Source organism: Monodelphis domestica, chromosome Y (assembly GCF_027887165.1).
Source record: "Monodelphis domestica isolate mMonDom1 chromosome Y, mMonDom1.pri, whole genome shotgun sequence".
Lineage (NCBI taxonomy): Eukaryota > Metazoa > Chordata > Mammalia > Didelphimorphia > Didelphidae > Monodelphis > Monodelphis domestica.
Window position 1 is genome coordinate 509312 of NC_077236.1, and position 10808 is coordinate 520119.

Consider the following 10808-nt stretch of genomic DNA (forward strand, 5'->3'; position numbering starts at 1 on the left):
CTCCAGCAACATCCGTGGGCTGGCCCAATTACTCTCCAACATTTCCCTTTTGGCTCCCTCTCATTCTCTTCACCTCCTTTTAGCGATATTTCTCTGCCTTACGCCCCTCCCCCACACACACCCCTCTTTCTATTCTGTCCTTCGCAACTTTCATCCCTTCTCTCATTTCCTTTTCTATCCACCCTCTTTCTCTGCTCCTCCCTTCCTGCTCTCTTACGTCAGCCTCCTATACTTTTTCTGTATCCAGTGTGGGTGTCTTCATCCCTCAGCTCTCATCCTCTCCCCTCTCCCCGTCTTTTCCTTTAACTCTCTTTGCATTATTTTTTCCCCTCTCCCTTCTCTATCCCTTTTTCTCATTTCCTCTTTTCCCTCTCTCCTGCCTTTTTGGCGCACTCCAACCTTCTCCCTGGTCTCGCCCTCTTCTGCTGCTCTCTCCTTCTTCTGCCACCAGCCCCCGCCCTCCCATTTCTCTCCCTCTCTCTCTCTTCTTTCCATTTTCGAACCCTCATGTCCCCTCCCCCCCTCTAGCCATACTCTTCTCCTCTTTCCCCCTCTCTACCTTTTCCTGCTCTGTCTTTCCCAACGTCCATCTCCTCGGCTCTTCTTTTCCATCCAACCTTTCTCTGATCCACATTCACCCTTCCCCCTTCTTACCTCCACAATAATCCTCATCATCTTTCTACTCGGTATGCTGTCTAGATCTCCTCAGTCCTCTAGTCTTCTCCTCCCGTTTTTTTTTCCTTTTCTGTTTTCTCCTCTCTCGTACCTTCCCCTTCCATTGCCAAACCCACTCCGCACCCTTTCCCTTCTTTCCCTCTGCATGCGCCTGTTCTCCCCTGCCCTCCTGAGCTTCTTTCCTCTGCCTATCTCTTTTTTATTCACCCCTCTCAACTTAGTTTTCCAAAAGTTATGAGAGATTTCAAGTCAACCAAATCAAGTACATTACTGCTCAGGAAAAGAACCACAAGAGGCACTGAGGCTCAGAGATACAGGTTTCCACTAAGGAAGGCCCTCCCAGCTGGTAGATAATTCATTCTTTCTTAAATAATAAATAATGGTTCTAGAATTGAATTTCTGGGTTTCTATACTAGCTTTATCAACTATTTTACGTCACTGTTGATCATCACTTTTTCTGGAAGTCTCTTGACCAATTCCTATATAAAGTTGGTTCTTCTGAGAAGAGAAAAATGTAATTAAATAAGAGTAATTATATTCTGAAATCTGAACTCTTCTATTAGTTATTTTTTCCCCCACCAAAAAAAGATCAAACCAAGAATCAAAAAATATAGATTCAGTTTTTTATCCCTATGTTCAACTTATTTCAACCACGTACTGTGCCTATATTTATCCATGATAACTTATCCTTGCTTTATGAACACATTTTAGATATTTTGGTAGGACAATTCCCTGTATCACAATAGTATTATATCTATGTATTTTATCTTATTTTGTCATCAATGGAACTTTTCCCACTTTTGTCGATTCTAAGCAAATAAATGAATACATAATCTGTTCTTTCTAGTACAAGAAGGGTGCACAGAACGTCATTTTATGTTCAATAGGTGTCATAACAATTGTCTTTCCGCTGCAAATCTTAACACATACCAAACTAATTTATCTAAAATGAGAGGTAATAGCAGGATTTGCTAAAAGGTTTGCTGATAGTGGAATTCAAAGAACTAGGTGGAGGAAAAATTAGAGTTTTAATTCATAGAAAGACTCCTAAATGTATCAGGAGCAATCAAAATCATAAAAATTATTTTTAATTGCAAAATTAGATTTAGTACCTTAGTTTCTGTTTTGAAAATGATACAATTTTTTAACAGGAATATTAAGCTTTGTTTGTAGACATAGCAACATGATTTATTTGACAACTCAGGAGAAACTGTTCAATTTACCTTAGTTATATGTGCACATTTTCTCCGTCTCCTATAATTATAGTCTATTTCCAGCCCATTATTAAAATTCTACTTCTTGTGTAACTTCTGACTACATACAGAATCTTCGTTGCTTGAAAATTGCAGGTATTATAGAGTGGAATGCTCCGAGTTCAAAGTTCAGAAACAGAATTTTCTGTAAGCTTCCCCAAAGCTACTTCTGTTTCTGAGTCCAGATCCAAGTGTGGCAGAAGTAGCTTTGGTTTTTCTCAGAGCATACACAAAAGTGAACACATTTGATTTACTATCCCACATTTTATTTTTGATGGAGATATTATATCTAAATAGATTATATAGATTTTATTCATTTAATATTACATATGCAATATAGAAATTGTATTATGATGAAATTATGTTTCCTCGATTACATAGAAATATTACAAAGAAGTCATATGATTCTGTAGAAAGTAAATTAATCTTTTAGTGTTATTACAGGTTTAAGTCACTTAAATAGATTTTCATTTTCCACATTTTAGTCAAGTAATTTGCTTCTTGTTTATCTTCACTTCAGTCATCCAGCAGTCACTTTATCTTTAATAAATGTCTTAGGCAGTTTTCAAAGATCTAACTAAGTTGAAAGTGATTTGTAGTTTGCTTTTCCCTCTGGTGTTTGGAAAAAGGAAATCTGGGATACTGTGTTGAATAATTCTTAGTTTAAACTACTTAACGATGGCAGGATAGATAAAATCTTGATGAAACATCTGGGTCAGAATGTGACTGAAGAAATTAAAGATTTTACGACTCACTCGAGGCACCATACTTAAACTCTGCCTTAATGTTCTCCTCCATAAGATGGACATGAAGCTATAGAGCATGTATTGTAATTTCTAACCCTAGGAACACAAAACATAAACACAGATCTAAGCTTCGAAGAATGATAGTTATATTGTATATGGAATGGGAGGCCAGTCCAACAACAAAACCAGTCTCCTGTTCAAGACCAAGAGACCCTGAAAAGTATGAGAGACCTTATTTTCTACCCCTCAAATTAGAATTTTTAAAAATAATTCTTTCAACATTATTTTATTTTGTCATATTCACACATTAGTCATTGGAAACAAAGATACTTTTCTATTCCTCCCCGCCCCTCCAAACACCCCTCCCATAGCTGACGCAAGATTCCACTGGATATCACATGTCCTTGATTCGAACCTATTTTCCATGTTGTTGGTATTTGCATTAGGTTGTTCATGTAGAGTCTCTCCTCAGTCATGTCACCTCAACCCCTGAAGTCAAGCAGTTGTTTTTCTCAATTTGTCCTCTACTTGTGGCTAGTGTTTTTTCTTCTAGGTCCCTGCAGAAAGTTCAGGGACTTTGTATTGACACTAATTGAGAAGTCCATTTCAATCGGTTGTACCACAGTTTTTCAGTGTCTGTGTACAATGTTTCCCTAGTTCTAATTCCTTTCACTCTGCATCACTTCCTGGAGGTTGTTCCACAGTCCATGGAATTCCTCCACTTTATTATTCCTTTTAGTACAGTAGTATTCCATCACCAACATATACCACAATTTGTTCAGCCATTCCCCAATTGAAGGCCATCCCCTCATTTTCCAATTTTTGGCCACCACAAAGAGTGCAGCTATAAACATTCTTGTACAAGTATTTTTCCTTATTATCTCTTTGGGGGTACAGACCCAGCAGTGCTATGGCTGGATCAAAGGACAGACAGTCTTTTCTCGCCCTTTAGGCATAGTTCCAAATTGCCCCCCAGAATGGTTGGATCAATTTACAACTCCACCAGCAATGAGTTAATGTCCCTACTTTGCCACATCCCCTCCAGCGTTCATTACTTTTCTTTGCTGTCATGTTAGCCAATCTGCTAGGGGTGAGGTGATACCTCAGAGTTGTTTTATTTGCATTTCTCTGATTTTTTCCCCTTGAAACATTATTTTATTTGGTCATTTCCAAACATTATTCATTGGAAACAAAGATCGTTTTCTTTTCCTCCCCCCATCCCCCACCACCTCTCCCATAGCCGACGCACGATTCCACTGGGTATCACATGTGTTTTGTTTTTGAACCCATTTCCATGTTGTTAGTATTTGTATTAGAGTGTTCATTTAGAGTCTCTCCTCAGTCATGTCCTCTCAACCCCTGTAGTCAAGCAGTTGCTTTTCCTCGGTGTTTTTCCTCCCATAGTTTATCCTCTGCTTGTAGATAGTGTTTTTTAGATCCCTGCAGATTGTTCAGGGGCATTGCATTGATACTAATGGAGAAGTCCATTACATTCGATTATACCACAGGGTATTAGTCTCTGTGTACAATATTCTCCTGGTTCTGCTCCTCTCGCTCTGCATCGCTTCCTGGAGGTCTTTCCAGTCTCCATGACAGTGCTATAGCTGGATCAAAGGGCAGACAGTCTTTTATCACCCTTTGGGCATAGTTACAAATTGTCCTCCAGAATGGTTGGATCAATTCACAACTCCACCAGCAATGAATTAATGTCCCTACTTTGCCACATCCCCTCCAACATTCATTACTTTCCTTTGCTGTCATGTTAGCCAATCTGCTAGGTGTGAGGTGATACCTCAGGGTTGTTTTGATTTGCAGCTCTCTGATCATAAGAGATGTAGAACATTTTTTCATGTGCTTATTAAGAATTTTGATTTCTTTGGCTGAGAACTGCCTGTTCCTGTCCCTTGCCCATTTATCAATTGGAGAATGACTTGATTTTTGGTACAATTGATTTAGCTCTTTGTAAATTTGAGTAATTAAACCTTTGTCAGAGGTTTTTATAAAGACTGTTTCCCAATGTGTTGCTTCCCTTCTGATTTTAGTTACATTGGTTTTGTTTGTACAAAAACTTTTTAATTTGATGTAGTCCAGATTATTTATTTTGCATTTTGTGACTCTTTCTAAGTCTAGCTTGGTTTTAAAGCCTCTCCCTTCCCAAAGGTCTGACATGTATACTATTCTGTGTTTGCCTCATTTTCTTATAGTTTCCTTCTTTATGTTCAAGTCATTCACCCATTTTGAATTTATCTTGGTGTAGGGTGTGAGGTGTTGATCTAAATCCAATCTTTCCCACTCTGTCCTCCAACTTTCCCAGCAGTTTTTATGAAATAGTGGATTTTTATCCCAAAAGCTGGGGTCTTTGTGTTTGTCATATACTGTCTTGCTGAGGTCACTTATCCCGAGTCTATTCCACTGATCCTCCTTTCTGTCTCTTAGCCAGTAACAAATTGTTTTGATGACCACTGCTTTATAATATAGTCTGAGATCTGGGACTGCCAGGCTCCCTTCCTTTGTATTTTTTTTTCATTATTTTCCTGGATATCCTTGATCCTTTGTTCTTCCAAATGAAATTTGTGATGGTTTTTTCTAGATCAGTACAAAAATTTTTTTGAAGTTCCATGGGTATGTCACTAAATAGATAGATGAGTTTGGGTAGGATGGTCATTTTTATTATATTGGTTCGTCCTACCCATGGGCAGTTAATGTTTTTTCCAATTGTTCAAGTCTAGTTTTAGTTGTGTGGAGAGTGCTTTGTAGTTGTGTTCATAAAGTTCCTGTGTTTTTCTCGGGAGATAGATTCCTAAGTATTTTATTTTGTCTAAGGTTATTTTGAATGGGATTTCTATTTCTAGTTTTTGCTGCTGAGCTGTGTTGCGAAAATATAGAAATGATGATGACTTATGCGGGTTTATTCTGTATCCAGCAACTTTGCTAAAGTTGTTGATTATTTCGATTAGCTTTTTGGTTGAATCTCTAGGATTCTTTAAGTAGACTATCATGTCATTCACAAAGAGTGATAACTTGGTCTCCTCATTGCCAATTTTAATGCCTTCAATTTCTTTTTCTTCTCTAATTGCTACTGCTAGTGTTTCTAGTACAATGTCAAATAGTAGAGGTGATAATGGGCATTCTTGTATCACTCCTGATCTTATTGGGAATGCATCTATTTTATCCCCGTTGCAGATGATATTAGCTGATAGTTTTATATATATACTGTTTATTATTTTTAGGAACGACCCTTCTATTCCTATGTTTTCTAGTATTTTTAAGAGGAATGGGTGTTGTATTTTATCAAAGGCTTTTTCTGAGTCTATTGAAATAATCATGTGGTTCTTGTTGGTTTGCTTGTTGATGTGGTCAATGATGTGGATGGTTTTCCAAATCCAGCCCTGTATCCCTGGTATAAATCCTAGTTGATCATGGCGAATGACTCTTCTGATCATTTGCTGGAGTCATGGTGAATGACTCTTCTGATCATTTGCTGGAGTCCTTTTGCTAGTATCTTATTTAAGATTTTTGCATCTATATTCATTAGGGAGATTGGTCTATAGTTTTCCTTCTCTGTTTTTGTCCTGCCTGGCTTTGGAATTAGGTAGAACTCCCTCTTTGCTTATTATGTCAAATAGTTGGTATAGTATTGGGGTTAGTTGTTCTTTGAATGTTTGATAGAATTTACTGGTGAATCCATTAGGCCCTGGGAATTTTTTTCTTAGGAAGTTCTTTGATGGCTTCTTGAATTTCTTTTTCTGATATGGGATTATTTAAGAAATCTATTTCTTCTTCTGTTAGACTAGGCAATGTATATTTTTGTAAATATTCATCCATATCACCAAGGGTTTGTATATTTATTGCCATATAGTTGGGCAAAGTAGTTTTTAATGATTGCACTAATTTCCTCTTCGTTAGAGGTGAAGTCCCCCTCTTCATCCTTGATGCTGTTAATTTGCCTTTCTTTCCTTTTTTAATTAGATTGACCAGTACTTTGTCTATTTTGTCTGTTTTTTTCAAAGTACCAGCTTCTAGTCTTGTTTATTAGCTCAATGGTTCTATCACTTTCGATTTTATTAATTTCTCCCTTAATTTTTAGGATCTCTACATTGGTTTTCTTCTGGGGGTTTTTAATTTGTTCGTTCTCAAGTTTTTTGATTTGCATTTCCAATTCATTGATCTCTGCCCGCCCTTTAATTTGTTAATATATGCACTCATGGGTATGGATTTTCCTCTAAGTACTGCTTTGGCTGCATCCCTCACCATTGTCATTTTCCGCAATGAAATTATTAATTGTTTCTATGATTTCTTCTCTAACTGATTTTGGAGTATCATATTATTTAATTTCCAATTAATTTTTTGATTTGGCTCTCCATGTACCCATACTGATCAATATTTTCATTGCTTTATCATCTGAAAAGGTTGCATTTATTATTTCTGCTTTTCTGCATTTGAGTGCCATGTTTCTGTGCCGTAGTTTGTGAATGTGCCGTGTGGTGCTGAGAGGAAGGTTTATTCCTTTTTGTCCCTATTTATTTTTCTCCATATATCTATTAACTCTAATTTTTTAAGACTTCATTCACCTCTTTTACCTCTTTTTTATTTATTATTTGATTTGATTTATTTAAATTTTTTTTCTTTTTTTTAAAATATATTTTATTTGATCATTTCCAAGCATTATTCGTTAAAGACATAGATCATTTTCTTTTCCTCCCCCCCACCCCCCATAGCTGACGCGTAAGTCCACTGGGCATTAGATGTTTTCTTGATTTGAATCCATTGCTTTGTTGATAGTATTTGCATTAGAGTGTTAATTTAGAGTCTATCCTCTGTCATGTCCCCTCAACCTCTGTATTCAGGCAGTTGCTTTTTCTCGGTGTTTCCACTCCCATAGTTTATCCTTTGCTTATGATTGGTGTTTTTTTTCTCCTGGATCCCTGCAAGTTGTTCAGGGACATTACACCGCCACTAATGGAGAAGTCCATTACGTTCGATTATACCACAGTGTATTAGTCTCTGTGTACAATGTTCTCCTAGTTCTGCACCTATCGTTCTGCATCACTTCCTGGAGGTTGTTCCAGTCTCCATGGAACTTCTCCACTTTATTATTCCTTTTAGCACAATAGTACTCCATCACCAACATATACCACAGTTTGTTCAGCCATTCCCCAATTGATGGGCATCCCCTCGTTTTCCAGTTTTGGGCCACCACAAAGAGCGCAGCTATGAATATTTTTGTACAAGTCTTTGTGTCCATTATCTCTTTGGGGTACAGACCCAGCAGTGCTATGGCTGGGTCAAAGGGTAGATATTCTTTTGTCGCCCTTTGGGCTTAGTTCCAAATTGCCCTCCAGAATTGTTGGATCAGTTCACAACTCCACCAGCAATGAATTAATGTCCCTACTTTGCCACATCCCCTCCAGCATTAATTACTTTCCTTTGCTGTTATGTTAGCCAATCTGCTAGGTGTGAGATGATACCTCAGAGTTGTTTTGATTTGCATCTCTCTGATTATAAGAGATGTAGAACACTTCTTCATGTGCTTGTTGATAGTTTTGATTTCTTTATCTGAGAACTGCCTATCCATTTCCCTTGCCCATTTATCAATTGGAGAATGGCTTGATTTTTTGTACAATTGATTTAGCTCATTATAAATATGAGTAATTAAACCTTTGTCAGAGGTTTCTATGAGGATTTTTTCCCAATTTGTTGTTTCCCTTCTGATTTTAGTTATATTGGTTTTGTTTGTACAAAAGCTTTTTAGTTTGATGTAGTCAAAATTATTTATTTTACATTTTGTGATTCTTTCTATATCTTGCTTGGTTTTAAAGCCTTTCCCCTCCCAAAGGTCTGACATGTATACTATTCTGTGTTTACCCAATTTACTTATGGTTTCCTTCTTTATGTTTAAGTCACTCACCCATTTTGAATTTATCTTGGTGTAGGGTGTGAGGTGTTGATCCAAACCTAATCTCTCCCACACTGTCTTCCAATTTTCCCAGCAGTTTTTATCGAATAGTGGATTTTTGTCCCAAAAGCTGGGATCTTTGGGTTTATCGTATACTGTCTTGCTGAGGTCGCTTTCCCCCAGTCTATTCCACTGATCTTCCTTTCTGTTTCTTAGCCAGTACCAAATTGTTTTGATGACTGCTGCTTTGTAATATAGTTTTAGGTCAGGGACTGCAAGGCCCCCATCATATGTGTTTTTTTTTCATTATTTCCCTGGATATCCTTGATCTTTTGTTCTTCCAAATGAACTTTGTTATGGTTTTTTCTAAATCAGTGAAGAAGTATTTTGGTAGTTCAATGGGTATGGCACTAAATAAATAAGTTTGGGTAGGATGGTCATTTTTATTATATTGGCTCGTCCTATCCATGAGCAGTTAATATTTTTCCATTTGTTCAAGTCTAGTTTTAGTTGTGTGGAGAGTGTTTTGTAGTTGTGTTCATATAGTTCCTGTGTTTGTCTTGGGAGATAGATTCCTAGGTATTTTATTTTGTCTAAGGTGTTTTTGAATGGGATTTCTCTTTCTATTTTTTGCTGCTGAGCTGTGTTGGAGATATAGAAAAGCTGATGATTTATGTGGGTTTATTTTGTATCCTGCAACTTTGCTAAAGTTGTTGATTATTTCAATTAGCTTTTTGGTTGAATCTCTAGGATTCTTTAAGTAGACCATCATGTCATCCGCAAAGAGTGATAACTTGGTCTCCTCCTTGCCTATTTTGATTTATCTAAATTTGATAGTGGTTGGTTCAAGTCTCCCGCTAATATGGTTTTACTGTCTATTTCCTCCTTTAATTCTCCTAGTTTCTCCATTAAAAATTTGGATGGTATACCTTTTGGTGCATACATGTTGATTATTGATATTTCCTCATTGTCTATACTCCCTTTTAAGAGATCCTATTTACCTCCCCTATCCCTTTTGATCAGGTCTATTTGTACTTTGGCTTTGTCAGATATCATGATTACAACTCCTGCCATCTTTCGATCAGTTTAAGCCCAAAAGGTCTTACTTCATCCTTTAATTCTAACCTTGTGATTATCAACCCGCCTCATATGTGTTTCTTGAAGACAACAAATGGTAAGGATTTGGATTCCAATCCAATCTGCTATTTGTCTACATTTTATGGGTAAGTTCATCCCATTTTTTTGATTGTCACTTGTGGATTGCCTGGCATTTTAATATCTTCCCCTCGTTCTGACCTTTCTTCTGTAGCTATATGTTTTTAAACAGTGATTTCCTTTAGGTCAATCCCCCCAGTACCCTCCCTTGAAATGCTTCCTTTTTAGCCCTTCCTTTTTTATGCTCCATTACCACCACCACCAACACCAACACCACCACCACCACCACACCCCGGGGTTTATGGGATGCTTTGGGAGGAGTGATATCTTTGGTATGGAGGGCTTGGCGTGCCCTCCTAGGGCAGCTCTCCAGCCTCTGACCCTCACCTGACACCCCGCTCTCACTTATGGCTCCTAGTAGTTGTTAGCAAGCAGCAGCAGCCACGCCCGGGCAAAGGCTTCGATAGGCCGGCTAAACCTGTGAGGGTAGGCATCGGGTCATCGTGGACCTCTGGTGAACTAGGACTTTGCTCACCCAGCATGTGAAGACTGCTTCGACTGAAAAGACGGAAGAAACCAATAAGAAGGTTCAATGGCTGAGAGGACAACGCAGTAAGGCACTGTGGAGTGCTTAGGGCCTGTTGGAGCACAAAAGACAACCCGGCCATCCAATGCAGCTCAGGAAATCTCCAGATGTAATGACTTTTTGCGCCACTGGACCCAGGCTTCCAGTGCCAAGAGAGTGGGACTGTCTCTGTGCATCGACTTTTCCACTTAAATCTTCATGCACAAGTGCCTTTGTGCACAAAAACACAAAAAGACAATAGTCATCCTCGGTTACTGAGGGACTACTACCACTACTACCCTCCCCCCTCTCCTTCCCTCCATTTTTATACTCCCTCCCCGCTCCCCTTCGTTGATTTTGCCTTCTTTATTACCCTGTTGGATAAGATAGAATTCAGGATCCAATTGGATCTAGATGTTCTTCCCTTTCAGATTTGATTTCACTGAGAGTAAGGTTTAAGTAATTCCACTTCACGCTCTCTTGCTCTCCTTCTCATATGAGAGTTCTTCCTCTCCCCT